Consider the following 13,477-nt stretch of genomic DNA (forward strand, 5'->3'; position numbering starts at 1 on the left):
TACTGATTTCTTCATTTTTGCTCGAGTTATGGTTTCAGAATTGTTTTTGTTGCTGATTTTTGGGGGTTTTTGTTTCTCTGCAGCTCTGCGATCGGGTTTTGTGTTGAAGCATTCGATTGACGTTGGTGCGGGGGTGATTGACGCTGATCGGTTCTTGTGTTTAGCCAGTCTCAGATCTCAGATCTTGGATCTTGGATCTTCCTTCCTCGCATCTGCCGTCGACACTGCTTGCAAAGCCGGCGAGGTTGTTTTCGTAACGTTACTCTCTCTCTCTCTCTCTCTGAACTTGATATATAAGTTGATATATAAGTTGCTTAATCATTATTTTCAATGAACTTGATATATAAGTTGCTTAATCATTATCTGGATGAGATGCCTAGTTTCTTTTCCTAATGTTATGCCAGGTTTTTATATTATTATATAATTTGTTAAGAAAATTGCTTACCCTGTATCTGATTTTGCTGCTGTTCTCATTCACTCAGAGCTAAGGAATGCATATTAGAAACTAGCACTAGTTATTTCTTTATTCTTTCTCTCGATCCTCTGATCCGCCGTTATTTGTTCTTTATTTCCATGCCTGTGTTATCCTACTATAAGTACTTGCTGAGTTTTGTTTATCTTGTGCTCCATCTTTCTAAGTTTTGGTTTGTTGGTGGTGATTGCGAATCCTTTTTTTTTTAAATTAACAACTACTATATTGGCTCATCTGTTATTTTTTGCATGGTCTTGTTTTCATGATTGACAGAATTTATTAGATGCTTTGTTTTCACAATTCCAGCTGCAGTTCTGGTTAGTTTTAGACTTTTCATGTAATTCTTGAAAGTAGAATTTGTAGTTAAAAAAAATTGGTTTTGGTTTGTTTGTTTGATGGGATAGAAATGGCACCCCGATCGTAAGCAGCTAAGAAGAAATTCCAAGCAATCCAGCAAGCCTATTCTGGTAAATTCAACTTAATTATTTTCTTTTCTTTTCATTAATTTTATCTGGTAAACATAATGTTTCGGTTCAAAGTGTGACACCTATGTTACTTAGCCAACAGATCCATTAATTTTAAGCTTTCTTGTTTGTTTCTGATATGTACCTAATTTTACTACTTTGAGTCAATGTAAGGCTAAGAGCAAAAGTAGTAATAATAATAATAATAATAACTGAAACTTGTGGATGGTAATGGCCAGTTATTATGCTGCCACATAATAAATTTCTCTGATTAGAAAAATAAAAATAATACATTTTTTCTCTTTGGAGTTAGCTACAAGTACTCTTCAAGTTAAAGTCATCATTAATGTTAGTGCCCTTGTTTTAGTGATTTTATCCTTAATGATTCATGTGTGCTGAACTCAACCCTGTAACTTTCATCTGAATTTGAATAAAAGAAAAATTCAAAGTAAGTAGTGAAGACAGTTCTCCAACTGATGTAATAACGAGAAGTTTATCCATAATTTTCATTTTGTTTTGTCAGTTAAGCTTCTTGATTGGGAGGAAGAGGGCCATTGTTCTGAAGCGGAAATAGCTTCTCTGAGGGCAGCTTTTACACAAGAAGTTGCTGTTTGGCATAAGCTTGACCATCCTAATGTGACCAAGGTAATGTTTAGGTCCTCACTCCTCGTTATAATTTTTCTCTTTCTTATTTCCTACTAATAGAAGATTTATTCCTATCTGGAAGAGATACAAATAGTTATCTCTGTGCCTTGTCGTGGTTGTATTGGTGTATTGCTAACTTAGGAGTATTAAACATTGGAGTATTTATAATTTGGATCTCTCTAACCCTTTAGTTTGCTTTGGTTCCTTAATATACTTTTTTGAGTCTAGTATCTATATGTTATGACTTCCATGCTTCAGGAATCAGGAGCACGTTTATTTACTCACTGACCCTTATTGCGTTTTTATTTTTTACTTTTTATAGTTTTATTTTCTGGATTTTGAGATTTTATGAAAAAAAAAATAGTAAAAAGTAAAAACAATTTCTGTTAAGTTACTTGTTTGTTTGATTTTAAATGAATTAAAATATTTATAATTTATCATTTAATTTTTTTATTTTATAAAAAAGCCATTTTTATTGAATAAGATTCTTCAGGACCCTTTGTATTTGGTAGCAAAGATTAATATATACTTATATCCTTTATTAAATGAAGCAGTAATAAGAATTTTGGAGGAGATTTAATTGTCGGTTGAATACTCATTTAGTCTTGAGATTATGGAAATAGGTAGCAAATAATTTGTTATCAAACTAAATGTAAATATGATTTTTATAAGCCCATTTTCCTTTCAAATAGATGCTTACTAGTTAGATGCTCATCTTTTTCCTTTGAACCACTAACTGAGGTCACAAAATAGGAATCCCATTTCTCCTTAGTTTAATGTTAATTTATGTGTAATTTTTTTTATCTTGTAGAAAAAAATTAATTTGTATATATACAACTACTTGAGAAGAAAAAGTTCACAAAGTCACTGTTATAGCCACAAAATTATCATTTGAAAGAAGTAATTATAATTTTTTTTTTTAATTTCTTTTAGAATACTATTAATTCCAATTTCTCAACTCTTCTTTTCTGCTTCTGTAATCACAGTCCCTGGAGCAAGTTAAAATATTTTACTAAAGCCAATCTCTTAGTGTTAAAATAACTAATTAGCAAATCTTGTTTATGAACAAAATCTAAAATGACGTTAAAGCAATTCCAAAAGAAAAGATATGCAGATATCATAATTCATAAATAATATTGTATGTCTAAAAGAGGTTTGAAGGGTTTACTGTTAAGTGTTATAAGAAGATCCAAACCATTTACAGTTGGCATCCTCCAATTGTTTTTCTACTTACTGTGTAGCCCACTGGATTGCTCACTCTATCTTACACACATGTAAACTATATTATTTATCTAAATGGATGTTATTGTAAGAGAAAGGCTCAAGGTTTGAATATTAAAGGGATTGAATATTTCTAGTAGGATTATTCTTATGAGTAGTTGATATAATTGGTCAAAAGCAGAATCTTGTATTTTCCATGTCACCTAACCATTTGGCAGAGTTATGCCCTGTACAAGTGCATGTGAACTATTTACTCATTCAATACAAGAATCAAGATTGAAGCACTCAATGTTTCAATGTTAGTTAGAAAAAATTTACTCATTACTGTATCAATGCTATGTAATTAGACATGATAACTGTATATCAATATATGCCTTTTTTTTTTTGCATTTCTTGTGCTCATAATAGTTATATTTTTGTTGTAGGGATTGGATCAGGAGAGTGAGATTCCATCACCAAAAGAATTAGGAAGTACGTCTTCTGGAGCAAGCAACAAGGAAGCATGACCTTGATTGATATGTTAAGACGTATATTAAGAATTATATGTTAAGACGTATTATTGAAAAATGTTTCTTTGATACTTTGTTTTTGGATTATGACATTTCAATTATGACTTGAATTATGACTTTTGGATCATGTATGAATTAAAAATCATCTTATGATGTTTGATTTATGACTATGCCTTTTGGTTATTATGAGATTTTTAAGTGAGTTTCGAAAATATCATTTTAAATTGGTAGTTTCAATCTTATTTTAAAAAACATAAAATTGTCATCATAATTAGGTACAAACGGCGGTTAGAAACCCCCATTTTAAATGAAAATGATGCCATTATACACTGGTAGAAACGGTGGTTAAAAAATGCCATTTTAAATATAAAAGATGCCATTATAACCTGGTAAAAACGGCGACTAGAAGCTGCCATTTTAAACACACAAGAAGCCATTATAACCTGGTAAAAACGGCGGCTAGAAACTACCATTTTAAACATAAAAGATGCCATTATAACCTGGTAAAAATGGCGGTTATAATGGTAAAAACGGCGGTTTCCAACCGCCATAATAGAACTAATTCCACAACATCCTGGTAAAAACGGCGGCTGTTTAAAAACTGCCATTTTATGTAGAAATAATGGCGGTTACAAACCGCCATTTTAACCCTCAAAAAACTGCCGTAATAACCAGAATAGCGCCCATAATAACGGCGTTTCTTGGAGGCGCCAGTTTTGGTCATAATGGCGGTTCTAACCGCTGTAATTCCCCAAAATAACCACCGTTTTAACCCCTTTTTTTGTAGTGCCTATTCTATGAATAGGCTACGCTTTTTTTGTGTTACCTTTTTATAGGAGAATAGGATACATAGTTGTGGTATCATTTAAAAAGTGTAGCCTTAGATATTTAAAAACTCACTTATAAAGCGTAGCCTTATCTAAATATCTATGGCTACACTTTTCGCATCAAAGAGAGAACTTTTAAAAAGTAACCTATTTGTTATGTTTTGGGTGCACTTTACAAATGTTGCCTAATGTATCTAGGATCAAATATAAACAAACACTTAGTAATTTTTTTTGTTTATTCTTCCTTTTCATCGAAATACACTACCCACTTCACATAAGAGAAGAACATTCACCCTCCTCCACTTCCTTTTCCCCTTCGCCCCTTCGCCGCCTTCGCCCTTTTCCACTCACTGTCTCCCATCTTCACCTTTGCCCTTCTCCACTCCCCGCTTCACCTTCACTCCCCACTCGCTGCTGCCGTCGCTCCTCATCCTCTTCACCTTCGTTGTTGCACATTCGTCGTCTCTGCACCTACCGTCGCCGGTCACCCCCGTCGAATCTGCGCTCACCGTCGCCGCTCAACCTTGTCGAATCTGCGCTCACCGTTGCCTCTCACTCTCGTTGTCTCTGCGGTCACCATTGCCGCGCACTCACCATCGTCATCTCTACGCTCCGCATCGTCATCTCTGCGCTCACCATCGTCAAGAAGGTATGTATTGATTTTTATTTTGTTTTGAAATTTGGGAAGTTTAGGGTTCCAATTTTAGGAATTTTTAATTTGGGGTTCTGAAATTCAAGAATGTCATAATATGTAGATATCTGAAAATTGTACTATTCAATGATTAATATCTTATGCTTTGATAATATCAATTTAGAAGAATCCTATGAGGCTCTTAGAGTCTTTGAGATTCTTGCGGATAGGGAGAAGCATGATGTGAGGGCGACAACTTATGCGAAAGTGAATAGGTAGTACTATAGCTTGCTTACCACTGCAAAACCATGATTCCTTAAACTTTGAAGCTTGATTATATATAAAAATTTGACCATTACCATGTTTTTGGCATTTAGAAATTTACGAGTAATATAAAATGGGTAGCATCCCATCACTTTGAAGATGAAAAAAAGAAGACCATACAAGATGACCTAAGTTTTGATTTTGTTTTGGACAATGCTTTTAGTTTCATGTAGGAAAGAAGGTGGGACTTGGCAAAGATTATACTATCTTTTACTTGATTGATGGAGTTGTGAAATTTGAGAAATTTGGGCCTAACAGGAAAAAGGGTTAAGTGAAGCTTTTTACACCTTGATTATGTTACTTAGAAAAATTATAGAGAGTACAAATTGAAGCTTAATTATTATGATTTCTTCTACTTCAGGTGAGTGTTTACCCACGAGAAGTGCAACCTGAGAGTCCCAACAGCTATAGAGCAAGGAAGAGGGAGTATTTCAGGATGAGGCACGAACGCAGAAAGGCTAGAGAAGTAGGACCAGTACTTTAACCCCAACTAGTGCTAGCTTCTGTTCCTGATGTTGCCATCATTAATCCAGTGTGCTTATACATGTGTAAAATTCTCCCTGTATCTGTGATTCCCTTATAGCTTTGTATTCGGTTTGTTTGAATTTTGAAATAGAAAACTAATTGTGATTGTATGTATTATTCTTGACATTTTCTTTTGTTCAATAATTTTCTGTTTGATGATGAGTTCTCACACTTCCCACCTTCACAAGCTAAGGTAGATTGATATACATTGATATCACTGGGTCATTTACCCTTCTGATTATTTTTTTTTTACTTTGGGTCCCTAAGTTTAATTATTTAACCATTTTTCTTGTTCTTATTCATCTTTTTCAGGCAGCTAACCTCCGCGAAAGGTTCGAGCAACACAGACACGTGGTTCGTTTCTCATCCAATATTGCATTCTTTTTAATTAGCGCTAAATTAAGACTTGAAATATGTTGCATTTGACTACTTCCTACTACAATACTTGTTATTTGTTATAGTGCATATTCTAGATTTGTATGTATTGAATTATGATATTGAAGTGATCAATGGGACTAACAGGATTTATTAAATGGCATTTATGCTTCCAAGAAAAGCAAGGTTCGATTTAAAATAAATGACATTTGTGCTTCCAAGCTTCATTTGCAATTGAATTCTACCATAGCCATTGCTTACTCTCTTCTTTATTTAGTGAAGCTTTCATGGCCCAAGACATTGGCCATGAAGTGGTTCAATATCAAGTGCAAAACTGATAACTTTCAAGCAGATGATGACGATGTCCTTTATCAAGGTAATTAACCAATTTTCCACATGGCTTCAATGAAATCTAGGACTCTAGAATTGGGATTCTTAGCTTTTATTAAAAAGATTATTTTTTATTTACTTTTTAAATGGCTAGACTAGTTAACTATAGATATATCTTTTCAATAATACACTCTCAATTCTGTTTAGCTTTTGTGAGCAATGTTCTTTTCTTTTCTTTCTTTGTTTATTTGATTTACCCTTAGTTATGTTGTTTTCCAGCTTCCATGGTTTTTCCTTCCATTATTGTTACCCGCAAAAAAATTGTTTGTTTTATTTTATCGTGTTGTGTTTTATTGAGTGACATGATTAAATAACAGTGGAAAGAGCACAGTTTTATTTACTTTATGGTTTTTCCTTTTGCATTTGGGATATTGGTGCAAAATTAATATATCTGTCTCATTTTTAATTTTACAATTTAGGTTAGTGATTCTCACTTTACTCTTTGAAACAATGTCGTTTTCCCCTTTTGCACTTAAAATTAAGCTGATTGGCATGATTTTTTGTGAATTTAGCATTTAGCTTTAATTAGAATAATAAAAAAAACCAACAAGTTGAGAAGAGAAAAAGCAAGTGATCAATCAAATAGATATTGTAGTATTGTATCTTATTTATTTAATTCAGTCAGCAGGCTTATTTATTTTGCTGTATGAATAGTACATGATAGGAGTTAAAGTTATTTTACTATGGTATTGTCTTTCTAATTTTTCAAGTTTATGTTGCTTGCTTCATTTGAATTTGCTTTCTGATTTTGCATCTTGCTTGTTAGGTCCATTTTAGCTTCATAGCTGTATAAGTAATCATTGTTTCATACTAGTATATAAGTCTTGTACTCAATTATTTCACATCTTCAATGATACAAAGTCTCATCTATTCTCTTAATTGTAATATATTTCTGTCTTCAGGCTATAAACACTCATTTTGTTAGTAATGCTTCTCACTTGAGTTGATGCTTCATTATTCTTTGAAATTCTCTGCTCTTCTAGTTCATGTTTCTGGTAATAACATCTTCCATCACCCAATTCTTCTTTATTTTTCATCATTCTGTTAATTGCAAATGATAGGACTAGCTTATGGTTAATTGATTATAGAAAATTCGTCTATATTTTTTTTAGAGATTTTGTGTATTAAACTCTTGTGGCCTATTTCCTTTATATTCCATTGCAAAATGAAGGAGTTTTGAACTTAATATCAATGAAGCTGAAGGAATGACATTTACTTGATATAACTGTAAATTGCTTAATATTGTGGAATTACTTCTTGTTTAGTTGATCACTATATGAGCGTGTTGTTTCATCACCTCCCCCTTCTTTTGTTTGACAAACTGTTACAGAAACCTTCGCATAACTCATTTATGTAGAGTATGAAGTAACTTGATGTAATTCAGGTTCGCAGAGGTGTGCTTCCCCGCCGCTTATTGGAAGAGATCTTGTCAACCAGAATAATGGTGAAACAAGCAATTAAAAGTTGGCTTCCTCAGTGCAAGTGCTTCAGTGAGTATTATCATGTGACTTGGATTTAATAACTCCTAGTTGTATATTTATTTAATACTACTAGTATAATAGTAAAGACAAAAAGTATCATATGTTCAATCTGGAAATTTCTGAAAGATAAGTTTAGAAATTAATACTACAAGTATTAATTTATATTTCATATTTGAATTTTTGTCTCGTTAAATAATTATTTTAATTTTTTTATTTTTATAATTACGAATCAGTTTGTATGTGTTATTAATATGTTAAGTATTTTTTTCTTGTTGTACTTTTTCAACTTATAATTATTTTTCTATATAATTATGCAGGATAATTTTGAAGATATGAGTGAAGATTGAGATGTTTATCATGATGATTTATTGGAAAAGATGGAGCTAGCATTGGAAATTGAAAGATGTATGGTTAATAATGATGTCTTTTATTAGAAGATACATTTGTATGATATAATATTTTGGTTTTTCCTAGTTTATTAGTAGTAAACTCTAAGTGGTCTCATGCATATTTTGATGAATATACTTATTCTAGTGTGAGATGTATGAATATTCAAAATTATGATCATCCCAATATTTTTGATTTATTATATAAATATATTTTGTTTCATGATAATTTTTATTATTTAAAGATTATTGTATGGTATTATTATGTATTTATTTTTATTTTATAATAATTAACTAATTTAATTAAAATACAAGATTATATATATAATTATATTTTCAAATCTTAGATTTTAGATAAAAAGATTATTTGAAATTTCTGTTTACATATATATATATATAAACAAAAATTTAAAAAAAAATTGAGGGACAAAAGGCTACACTTATATAAAGTAGCTATAGGTATACTATTTGTTACGTTTATAAAGTGATGCAGTAGCTTTGAAAAGTGTAGCCTATTCTTTTGAATTCTGGTAACCATTAGTACTGAAAAGCATAGCCTTTGGTCCTGGACAACATCACTTAAAAAGCGCACCCTATTCCCAAAGGCCAGAAGCGTAGCCTTTGATACAGAAAAGTGTAGCCTTTGAGAATAGGCAAAACTAGTATAGGCATCACCCAGAAAAGCGTTTCCAAAGCTTAAAAAGCGTAGCCTTTGCCTAATGCATCATTTTTTTCTATTTTTGCCTACACTTTTCAAGTGTTTCTGAATGGGTGTTTTTCTTATAGTGGGTGTTGAAATGTGAGATATATGAATTATGATGATAATATGATGAGTATTGTTGTTGTTTGTGATTATGATGATTGGTGAAGGATATTGATAAATTATGATATTGTTGTTGGTGAATAGTATTAATTATTGAGATTGAGATTGAATAATGATAATTATGAAAATTTATGGTGGGAAAGATTGAGTGAAATGGGTGTTGAGTTCTTTGAAGAGCTATGGAATGGTAAAGTGTAGTATGTGGTAGTGTTTTGTGATGAATTAGGTATGCTTTAGTTTGGTTTGGTTGTGAATTTTGAAAGTTTGAGAACCTAGCTAATTTTGGTAAAAACCAGTTTTTGGTGAACTTTGAAGGATCATAACTTGAGCCTCAGTTTTTTAAATTGGTTGAAATTTGTCTTAAATTAAAGTTCATTTAAAGATTGTTAAATTGATATAAAGTTTGATGAAAACAGATTTTTGTAGAGGAAGTTATGAACGTTTAAAGTTTGGTGTTTAAAACTGAAAATTCTGCAACTTGACATTTTTATGCAAACTGAGGTGTATGCGTATGCGGGCACCCCCATACGCGGATGGTGGCCTCTGTCCAACACCTATGCATACGCAAACTTATGGTATGCGTACGCGAAATGGTCCAATTTCCTTGTATGCTTACGCGGACGTATTGTATGCGTACGCGGACGTAGTTTTTTAACCCTATGCGTACGCATGGCAAGGGTGTGCATATGCACACTCCCTGTTTTGCTGAAAAATAGTTTTTCTTCACTTCGCAAGGGTTCTCTAGCTTTACAAACTTCTTTATTTACTGTTTAAGATTACTGGTGCACGAAATTGTGATCTCAGGCAACGGCGCCAGAAACTCTGTACGCACGTCTTAATAAATCATTTTTCATTCACAACTTCGATACAACTAACCAGCAAGTGCACTGGGTCGTCCAAGTAATAAACCTTACGTGAGTAAGGGTCGATCCCACGGAGATTGTCGGCTTGAAGCAAGCTATGGTCACCTTGTAAATCTCAGTCAGGCAGATATCAAATAGTTATGGAGTTTTCGAATATTAATAATAAATAGAAAATAAGGATAGAAATACTTATGTAATTCATTGGTTAGAATTTCAGATAAGCATATAGAGATGCATTCGTTCCTCTGAACCTCTACTTTCCTGTTATCTTCATCCAATCAATCTTACTCCTTTCCATGGCTGGCTTTATGTAAGGACGTCACCGTTGTCAATGGCTACTTTTTATCCTCTCTGGAAAATGGTCCGATGCGCTGTCACTGCATGGCTAATCGTCTGGAGGCATCACCCTTGTCAATGGCTGTATCCCATCCTCTTGTGAAAATGGTCCAAATGCTCTGTCACAGAACGGCTAATCATCTGAGGTTCTCGATCATACTGGAATAGGATTCACCCTCCTTTGCGTCTGTCACTACGCCCAGCACTCGCGAGTTTGAAGTTCGTCACAGTCATTCAATCTCAGAGTCCTACTCGGAATACCACAGACAAGGTTTAGACTTTTCAGACTCTCATGAATGCTGCCATCAATATAGCTTATACCACGAAGATTCTGATTAAGAGATCCAAGAGATACTCATTCAATCTAAGGTAGAACGGAAGTGGTTGTCAGGCACGCGTTCATAGGGAATGATGATGATTGTCACGTTCATCACATTTAGGTTGAAGTGCGAATGAATATCTTAGAAGCGGAATAAGTTGAATTGAATAGAAAAACAGTAGCACTTTGCATTAATCTTTGAGGAACAGCAGAGCTCCACACCTTAATCTATGGAGTGCAGAAACTCTACCGTATGAAAATACATAAGTGATAATGGTTCAGGCATGGCCGAATGGCCAGCCCCCATGAAAGTCTAAGATAGCATAAAACTGATCAAAGATGTCTAATACAATAGTAAAAAGTCCTATTTATACTAAACTAGTTACTAGGGTTTACAGAAGTAAGTAATTGATGCATAAATCCACTTCCGGGGCCCACTTGGTGTGTGCTTGGGCTGAGCTTGAATGTTACACGTTTAGAGGTCAATCTTGGAGTTGAATGCCAGTTTGTAACGTATTTCTGGCGTTCAACTCTGGCTTGTGACGTGTTTCTGGCGTTTAACTCCAGACAGCAGCGTAGAACTGGCGTTCAACGCCCTTTTACGTCATCTAAACTCGGCCAAAGTATAGACTATTATATATTGCTGGAAATCCCTGTATGTCTACTTTCCAACGCAATTGGAAGCGCGCCATTATGAGTTCTGTAGCTCCAGAAAATCCACTTTGAGTTCAGGGAGGTCAGAATCCAACAGCATCAGCAGTCCTTCTTCAACCTCTGAATCTGATTTTTGCTCAAGTCCCTCAATTTCAGCCAGAAAATACCTGAAATCACAGAAAAACACACAAACTCATAGTAAAGTCCAGAAATGTGAATTTAACATAAAAACTAATGAAAACATCCCTAAAAGTAACTAGATTCTACTAAAAACATACTAAAAACAATGCCAAAAAGCGTATAAATTATCCGCTCATCACAACACCAAACTTAAATTGTTGCTTGTCCCCAAGCAACTGAAAATCAAATAGGATAAAAAGAAGAGAATATACTATAAATTCCAAACTATCAATGAAACATAGCTCCAATTAAATGAGCGGGACTTGTAGCTTTTTGCCTCTTGAATAGTTTTGGCATCTCACTTTATCCATTGAAGTTCAGAATGATTGGCATCTATAGGAACTCAGAGTTCAGATAGTGTTATTGATTCTCCTAGTTCAGTATGATGATTCTTGAACACAGCTATTTTATGAGTCTTGGCCGTGGCCCTAAGCACTTTGTTTTCCAGTATTACCACCGGATACATAAATGCCACAGACACATAATTGGGTGAACCTTTTCAGATTGTGACTCAGCTTTGCTAAAGTCCCCAATTAGAGGTGTCCAGGGTTCTTAAGCACACTCTTCTTTTGCTTTGGACCTTTACTTTAACCGCTCAGTCTCAAGTTTTCACTTGACACCTTCACGCCACAAGCACATGGTTAGGGACAGCTTGGTTTAGCTGCTTAGGCCAGGATTTTATTCCTTTAGGCCCTCCTATCCACTGATGCTCAAAGCCTTGGGATCCTTTTTATTTACCTTTGCCTTTTGGTTTTAAGGGTTATTGGCTTTTTGCTCTTGCCTCTTGGTTTTAAGAGCTTTTGGTTTTTTCTGCTTGTTTTTTCTTTTTATTTATTTTTTTTTTCGCTTATTTTTTTTTCTGCAAGCTTTGTTCTTTGCTACTTTTTCTTGCTTCAAGAGTCATTTTTATGATTTTTCAGATTATCAAATAACATGTCTCCTTGTCATCATTCTTTTAAGAGCCAACATATTTAACATTCTAAAACAACAACTTCAAAAGACATATGCACTGTTCAGGCATTCATTCAGAAAACAAGAAGCATTGTCACCACATCAATATAATTAAACTAAGTTCAAGGATAAATTCGAAACTCATGTACTTCTTGTTCTTTTGAATTAAAATATTTTTCATTTAAGAGAGGTGATGGGTTCATAGGACATTCATAACTTTAAGATATAGTTACTAACTACTAATGATCATGTAATAAGACACAAACATGGATAAGCACTTAACATTAAGAAAACAAAAAATAAAAAATAAGAACAAGGAATGAGTCCACCTTAGTGATGGTGGCATTTTCTTCTTGAGGAACCAATGATGTCCTTGAACTCTTCTATGTCTCTTCCTTGTCTTTGTTGCTCCTTCCTCATTGCTTTTTGATCTTTCTCTTATTTAATGAAGGATGATGGAGTGCTCTTGATGTTCCATCCTTAATTGTCCCATGTTGGAACTTAATTCTCCTAGGGAGGTGTTGATTTGCTCCCAATAGTTTTGTGGAGGAAAATGCATTTGAGGCATCTCCGGGATCTCATGGTGATGAGCTTCATGCATCTCTTGAGATCCATGAATGGGCTCTCTTGCTTGCTCCATCCTTTTCTTAGTGATGGGCTTCTCTTCCTCAATGGGAATGTCTCCTTCTATGAAAGCTCCAGCTGAGTAACATAGATGGCAAATAAGATGAGGAAAAGCTAGCCTTGCCCCAGGAGAGGGCTTTTCGGCTATTTTGTAGAATTCAAGGGAGATGACTTCATGAAATTCTACTTCCTCTCCAATCATGATGCTATAAATCATGATGGCCCGATCCACAATAACTTCAGATCGGTTGCTAGTGGGGATGATGGAGCGTTGGATGAACTCCAACCATCCTCTAGCCACAGGCTTGAGCTCCAGTCTTCTTAATTGAACCGGCTTGCCTTTGGAGTCAATCTTCCATTGAGCTCCTTCCACACATATGTCCATGAGGACTTGGTCCAACCTTTGATTAAAGTTGACCCTTCTAGTGTAGGGGCGTGCATCTCCTTGCATAATAGGCAAGTTAAACGCCAACCTCA

General features: G+C 34.2%; 2 long non-coding RNA genes across 2 annotated transcripts; both read left to right on the plus strand.

Moving 5' to 3' along the window:
• Positions 1–411: 411 nt before the first annotated feature.
• Positions 412–3,475, plus strand: LOC112782346 (uncharacterized). Its single transcript, XR_003192953.3, has 3 exons — positions 412–939; positions 1,460–1,581; positions 3,228–3,475. It is a non-coding gene; the product is annotated as an uncharacterized lncRNA (long non-coding RNA).
• Positions 3,476–7,100: 3,625 nt separating this feature from the next.
• On the plus strand, positions 7,101–8,428 carry LOC140182780 (uncharacterized). The gene is made up of 3 exons (XR_011878903.1): positions 7,101–7,378; positions 7,768–7,873; positions 8,182–8,428. It is a non-coding gene; the product is annotated as an uncharacterized lncRNA (long non-coding RNA).
• The last annotated feature ends 5,049 nt before the right edge of the window (positions 8,429–13,477 follow it).

This window comes from Arachis hypogaea, chromosome 20 (assembly GCF_003086295.3).
Source record: "Arachis hypogaea cultivar Tifrunner chromosome 20, arahy.Tifrunner.gnm2.J5K5, whole genome shotgun sequence".
NCBI lineage: Eukaryota > Viridiplantae > Streptophyta > Magnoliopsida > Fabales > Fabaceae > Arachis > Arachis hypogaea.